General features: G+C 40.5%; 1 pseudogene; it reads right to left on the reverse strand.

The window, feature by feature from the left end:
• Nucleotides 1-3,239: 3,239 nt before the first annotated feature.
• On the reverse strand, nucleotides 3,240-7,847 carry LOC137282067 (uncharacterized; annotated as a pseudogene).
• Nucleotides 7,848-8,093: the final 246 nt, after the last annotated feature.

The following is an 8,093-nucleotide window of genomic DNA, read 5'->3' on the forward strand; positions in this document are numbered from 1 at the left end:
AATGTATATACACGACATATAGTCAGTTCTGTAAGTGAGTCTGAAGTTTTGAGGATAGTATATTATTTGATATATGATTGAGAAGTTTCTAGTTTGGCTCATTATATTATTGGCAGATCCTTTTATCTGTGTCTGGTTTGTTGACAGATGAACAGACCATACTTGCTTCCAATTGGCCACCGTGTGGCCATTATGAAACATGACAAGAATTCACAACATACGCTCTAGAATTGTAAACCAATCTTGGATTAAATACTTACCCTTGTCACGAGAAATGTCATGATACTACAACTACCTGCACCTGTAATGAGTTAATTGAGCATCAAATGCAAGCCGTATACACTAGAGTAGGGTTATATCCTAGAACATGGCTGACATCATAATAGCTGTACTGTATGAAGTTGAGTTGTTGATGGGTCAGGGTTTTAGGGGGTATTTGCTTTCCAAAGAATTTGGTAAACAAGTAACACTTTGCTCTTATTAATACCTCACCAGTACATACACAATCCAGGAAAAAAACGAAACTCATAACCCTAAATCTGTTGCTGAAACGTTGTACTTTCAAAGATGTATAACCCGTCCACAAAAAGACTCTAGTGTATCGAATATAACATCTACTTAAAGACAGGTAATGTTTATACAGCCAAGTGAATACTGTCAGAGAAAGGAGACATTGAGCGCGACCCCTACGTCGGGGTTCCTGGCTCTCAGATCAATCTCTTTCAATGTGTTCCATACAGTTTGACCTGGTATCCACTGAAGTCCACATACCCTGGCTGCTGTACTGTCACCCGTGGCAGTACGACCGCGCAACTGTAGTGCCCGGATGTGCCGATCTTGGGCTGCAGTGGTAACTCGAGGTCTGTCTGTATGGGGACGGTCATTTGTTATACCTGCTTGGTTGCAACGGGCTGCAAGCCATGATATCTTGTTTAGACTAACATTCAGACGCCTGGCAACAAAAGACTGGTAATCTTAATCATGCATTTTAACAATGGCGTCAAGACGTGACGTAATGATTTAATCTCTTGAAACTCCTTCAATACGAATGCCAATTTCTGTAAATGATCAGGATTTTTATTGTCAGACAGTAAATATTCCTTGATGCACAGTTTCATCTGGAAGGTGATTTATGATGCCTTTCTGATCCTTGAAAGAAATTACTTCAAAATCAACATTTTCGACTTTTTACTTGTGCAATTGTGTAAAATCATGTCATCACCACTTGTGTTACATATTTTGACAATTGTCTGAACACAATACTTAATTCATACATTTATAAAAATACAAATCGCCTATGGGTTTCTTTTTATGTTTGTTGGGCGGCGTGGCTATGAACACGATCTGTGAGCTTACAGATGCATTTTCTTAATTGTATACATGTGTGGGTGTAGAAAAAATTATCAGCTCGTTTAGCCTCAGAGATGCATGGATTCTACTATGTTGTTATTGAAAATGTTGGTAGCTGGAGGTCTTCCATATAACACAGTTTGATGGGTGTGACCATTTACATAGAACTAGGTATTGTTTCTGACAGCAGTGTATAACTTCGTGAGCAGTTATAACTTCAACATTTCATTTACGTGTTTAGGTGTGAATTAGGGTGAGTAGGCGAGATGTTGTTACTGAGGTAGGTTGTTTTAGGTTGTGCTTTAACAAGTTGAAATATGTTTTATATGTTTCTAGTTTTAGGGAAGGTGGGGTAGTTTACTGACTATTGTGTTCGCTCGTCACGCGAACTAGGTCACTTATCTAGAACTAGGCTGGATTCCCTATATGGGTACAATGTGTGAGACCAGCATCTGGTGTGCCCCACCGTGAAATTGTTGGTATATTGCGAAAAGGGAGCAAAACTAAACTCACTGACTCACTAACTCACTCTAGTTTTTGATCGTCTGATATAATGTCGGATTACGCACCAACCCTGCATAGTTATAAATGGATATATGCACTGAAAATTTCTACACAAATGTAACAGGGCAGGGAACATTGAAGACTGCATCTTGTTCAGTTACAGTTAATAGAAACAGTATACAATAACGCTATGCAGTTCCAAATGTGGATATTTGCTGTATATTACTGTTACACATCGATCATTATTACACGGTAAAACACTTAAAGTCAGTTTCTGTTGTTTTCAGCTGTGTCCAGCTACAACCTTATTATTTCAGAACACACGTAATTCATGAGCCCCCAGTGATCTTTTGGGTAGCCTATTGGTTAAGGCATTCGTTCGTCACGCCGAAGACCCTGGTTAGATTCCCCATATGGATGCAACATGCGAAAGCCAATTCTTGTGTCCCCCGAGATGATAGTGCTGGAATTTAGATAAAAGCGGCTTAAAACCATACTCACTCACTCACCATTGACCTTCACATCTGTTTAAGTAAAAGAAATGAGTTAACATGCGCTCTTTATGGATGACTCTATCTCTGAGAGTGTGTGTTCGAATCCCAGAAAGGAATAGGTATAGTACTGATACAATGTACCCCAGATAAAACATAATTTTGATTTTACCACTAGTTCAGAACTATCAAGTGTTCAGAAATGCTGAAAAATAATGCTACAAGCTTATTCTGCTGTTTTCGCAGATGGTAGCACAATCTCTTGTCACCTTCTGTTCCCTTGTCCGCAAACGGCGAGATATCTGGTCAGAAAACAGTGATTTGTGCCCCTTGAAGTCTGAGATTTCTAACTTATTTAATCTGTAAACTAGTCACGTGTGGATTTAAAACACTTCTTACTAACAACAAAACCCAGCTAATTAGAGAAACAAAAGATTCTGTGAACTTGATTGTGTTTCTGAATATGCGTCTCGCCAAGTACACGAGGACATTCTGTGTCCGCTTCAATCACTTTCACCACATCTCTTCACTGACATCAAATGTGACGTGTGTGGATTCACAACTACAATAATTTCACCACAACAGTTCATGTGGGGATTTAAAACATTTACATTACAGAGTAGAAACTAAATATGGTAATAAATTCATGATTTGAAAAACTTTTGATGAACTTGTGGAATCAGTTATTTGTTGTGCCATTTCCCAGACATGTATGAAATGTATGATAAACTAGTCAACTACTGCAGAATAATAATCATACCAATAGTCATGTGTGCATGGAAAATGTTTGTAACATCCCACAGAATCCAGTCAAGTAGAAAAACAACAGATTTAGCTGACCTCGTTACAACAACACATACACAGACAATTTATACGTCAGCCTTAATCACTACAATTACATTTGACAGTTTAAATAAATAAATCACACTAACATGTTTACACAATGTCATATTTATTTTATTGTCTAATTCAAGGCGTCATAGATAAGTGACTTCTTGGTGTCAGTCATGGTGATATCTGCCCCACTTATCACCTTCATGTTGACTGTGTAGTCATCTGGCAGCCCAGCAAGAAACACGGGAAGAAGAGACTCCCTCCACTCAACATCCACTTTGGCTAAAACAACCTCTCTGTCCATGTCGATGAAGGAGAGTCTCCCCCTCCCCTCATCCAGCACAACGCCATAGTGGAGAGTGGCCTGTGTGCCGAGTGTGTCAGACATTGTGTTACTGTAACACTTCCCCTCCTCCCCCAGCTGCCACACCCTGGTACAGAGACTCCCCCGGTGTGTGTCACATCTCCATACACCGACACACCAGGAGCGGTGCTGTAGACAAACATACCTCTCACTGTCCACCTGACTCTCCCCCACCACACCCACCTCCAGGACAAGAGGCCACAATCCTCTATCCACCACACCAACCCTAGAGTGTGTCTCCCAGTACTGTGTGCGGGGCAGGGGTGGCAGTAGAGGGGAATGGAGGAAGGGGGATGGAGGTGGAGGCACATGTACCCAGATATTTCCGTAACCTGCCGCTGTGTCTGTGTTGTGTGGCGGGCGGCGAGTTGACCAGTTGACCGTCTGTAGTTACGTGGCACCAGTCTCTGTTGGCTCGAGCAGCTTCCATTTGTAGTTGAGTACCTGGAAATATACATTTTGTTTACAGTTTAACAAATTTCCCGACTTCAGACAACAAATTAGACATTTTATTGTCAACCTCGTTTCAATGTTTACAAAACAGTGCACTGAATATCGGCTGCAATTTTCACCTGAGTGAGAACTGTGTCATAACTGCAATATAAATAGATATTATAATGTTGTGAAAATATTTGTGTGGGTATTCTAAATGTTTTTAATGCAATTTTACACTGACTGGCTATGAAATAAACACTGTATAAAACATTTTGTCAGAAATTGTTGGTTGAGCTGGTTCGCTGTCTGTAGTCAGAAATAGACGCTTGCCGACTGAAAACACATTTGTATAAACTTCATATCATGATAAAACTATCATTGTTTGTATTCTAAACTCATCTTATACAATTTAGTGAACAATAAGACCGACAAGGTAGTTGTTTGAGGATATTTTTACATCTGAGTGTTCAACAGACACTGTATCGACAGGTAACTTCTACGTCCGCTTCAATCACTGACCACAGTCTGAACACACTCACTGGGCGGGACAGGTTGTCGCGTTATGTGTATTGACTAGTGAATATGATTATTTCTCATTCCAACACTATTGATAATTCCAACACTAAATATTTTAACAGTTGACAGTTTTCAAATTGATCATATTCGTATATATTTACAAAGTTTATTACAAAGTTTCTCAAAAATATACAATTTTGCCGGGAGGACTCTCAATGTCGCCAGCCATTTTTACATATTAGACATTCAAGTAATTGAAGATCATGTCTCACTAAACATCATATCTCTCTGCTTGATATAAGGAAAAACTCACAAAATCACACAATATAAATACACATAATAAGATAACAATCCGTTAATGCTGTTAACAGAAATAATGAAACAAAGTATTATTTATTAGTAATATAACTCACATATTCATGCAACTGGTACATGCGTTTTTCAGTTGCACCCCCCACCCCACCACCGATTTATTTTTATGCATCCAAGTACTGACATGAAATTTCTTTAAGTTTGATAGTTCCTCCCTTATTAAGAAAAGTTAACTTCGACCATGAATTGATTATCAGTCTCATCTCCCTGGGGACCATACCATTCTTGCGGCTATTAACCACACCAAGTTATTGCGGCTTTCCCATCCATATGAGGTACCCATTTACAGCTGGGTGGATTGGGACACATAGTAACAGTACTTTGTATAAATTTACTGCACGTTGCTGTACCTGCACGTTTTCATGTGGCCACCATCTGGTCATATACCAACGTATTGGTGGGTCCTTTTAAGTGCACATTGTTGTGTATTGTACACTAGGGGTTGTGAGAAAACTGGAAGAGTCTGCGCACAAGGTGTATACAGCCGATCACAGGTGGACACCTTCCTGACACCACAAGCACGCTGGATCTTTAGCCTTGGACATGACGCTCCTCGCTGCCCCCCCCCCCCCCCCTCCCACAGGAGCCCATGCTTTGATGAGTCTAAATTTAATTCCTTATCGTGTGGTCAGAAGATGGAAGACATACATACATTATAAGCAGTCCCATGTCTTTGATAAGAAAATGTCCGGCACTAAAACAGGACCCATAATGGATTTCAGTGACACTGAAAGCACCCATTGTGAAAATATTTCATCCGCGTCCTGTATAACATCCCCGTGGTTGCACGCTAGGGCAGAGCCAGTAACCTACCCTGTTTGAGAAGGGCGCACATCAGTAGTGTAACGTCACCAATGACGAAACTGACTTTACTCACATAGCAATGTCAACGTGGTCCCTAGTCCTGTTTCCAGACTGTAGGTTTTGCTCTCCGCATCTGTAAACTGTTTCCAGGATTAAAGAACAAAACCAACACTGCTTACAGGCATGAAGAAATAAAGAGCATCTTCGATGTTCAGGACTTGGGAGGTACTCCATCTTAGCACACCATTTACACGACACATCAGGGTCTATTTCATAGTGAAGATTAAACACAAAATGTAACTGCTGTCGGGTATTAATAATCCTTGTCCATTATGTGTACACATATCACAATACCAGGATAACATGTTGTACAAAATCCAAATGCTGATTTCCTGGATATGTATTTGCTAATGTTGTTAACCTGTGACCATTCGTTAATATTTGGATTCATAAGGATGTTTGGGAATGTGTTTCTGATATATATCAGAATAGCTATGTATCTATTGTGATAACATAGCATGAGAAGAGAGAGATGTAAACAGTCTTGTTCTTTTCAATTTCATAATTGTTTTCAAGGTAATGAAAAATAGCCATACCAAACTGTGGTAGTGGTGTTGAATCGTTGGCAGCCTCCGGGGGCTTCACCTTGAAACGAGAGAATTCAATGTCGCGATCTTAGATTTACAGTTGGTATGTTTCAGCTCTAATATACAAGCACAGTTTACAGACATTGCGAACATGCGAACATTATACGTACATCGTAAAGTGTTGATGGTACTTACCTAATCAACAACGCGACGTATATACGCATGCCTACAGACTAACAAGTACTTACCTGCTTGTGTGCTTTCTTCGTGTCAATTATATGGACCTCTGGGGTCTGTGTACAATTGTCTGTAAGATAACCCACAGCTGCTCATTATTCAAGCTTTCTATGTCATGACGACTAGCAAATGTTTCCTCAACTGATTTAATGTTTCACCGAATTATCGTTGGAAATGTCGAAATACAGCGTCCATATGCCATCTTAAGGTGGCATTATGTAATAGGAAAATGTAAAACAATGTTTCAAACTTTGTTCATTTTTGACAAAGCTATATCGGTATTACAGTAAATATTAATACCCATTGTTAAAGTAAGAAGTAACCACCTGTAAGTGTCGGTTTATCAGATGCTGAGCCATGTCCACTGACAGACCTGAAGATAGAGATGTCGGATTTCAATTTATCCAGTCCCCTCGTGTTGAATTTGGCTGCAGGTGTCCTGTGCCTCTCTGGTGGAAGTGATCCGAGTTGCATCTTCGTTGTGCCTTGTATTGAACTCTCCAGTGTGAGAAAGTCCAAGTTTGAAGCCTATCTGAGAACGGTCTTGATATAGTCTGAGATCCACTTGCATCGTTCACTCTCGCCTTCAGAGGTATCCTGCTCGGTGTGCAGATTTGACAGTGCCTGCTTCGTCTGATTCTCAAGCTCTATGATCAGTTCCTTCTCTTTGTGTCCTCAGAGAATGGAAAGCGTGGTGGATGGCCTCTTTCAGATCACTGCTGGTCTTCTTGGTGTCATTTATGACCTTGCTGATATTCTTCACAAGTGCCTTATGAGAAGTATGATATGCACACATACTCTTCTCATGCTGTTCTATCCGTCCTCTATCAGCCACACCTACATCACCAACGTTGTGCTCAGCATGGTCGGCAAGTCTTCATTTGTAACAGATTAAAATGTTGCAAGTTTTGTTAAAATAATCGAGAGGATAAGGATTGTGAAGTTTGCAGATGGGTTTAGTATTCCCGGTGCTGCGTCCACGATGGTTTCCACATGTCGTCTGGTAGCTTTAAAACTATTACGCATGTTCTGGCAGTATTCACAGAGTAACTCCTCACACCCCTGACACCAACACACAGCCTGGTTGCCGTCATCTTCATGTGTACAGAGAAGCTCTGTAGGGCAATGTTTGGCTGTCAGGTAAAGTATTTCCCTCTGTCTCACTACATTCTTCTGGAGGTTTGTGTCTATGAGGTTGACCTTTCTCTGACATGTGGAGCATGATCTGACACCAGCAGCTGCAGATGTCACACATGTTTCACACACAGCATGAAGAGAGGGCAGTAGGTAGGGGGCAGGGTCTTCCAGAGTAAATTGTTGCTGGCAGACAGAACACTTGGGGAAGGAGTCCATTCTGAAACAAATAATGTCACTGTCTCTATTCCAGCGAGAATATTGCACTCCACAACATATCTTCAATTCAATAATAGGAATAGTTTATCAAGAATGGCAGAATGACTCCGCGAATTACCTGGTCTCTAATTCCGCACCCAAATTTGAACAGAGAAGAATTGCAGTAAAACACCGGCAGTCACGTTGTATCACATGATAACGACTGACCACTCGTTGTGACTACTTGAAAACAACATTGAATTATGA

This window comes from Haliotis asinina, chromosome 4 (assembly GCF_037392515.1).
Source record: "Haliotis asinina isolate JCU_RB_2024 chromosome 4, JCU_Hal_asi_v2, whole genome shotgun sequence".
NCBI lineage: Eukaryota > Metazoa > Mollusca > Gastropoda > Lepetellida > Haliotidae > Haliotis > Haliotis asinina.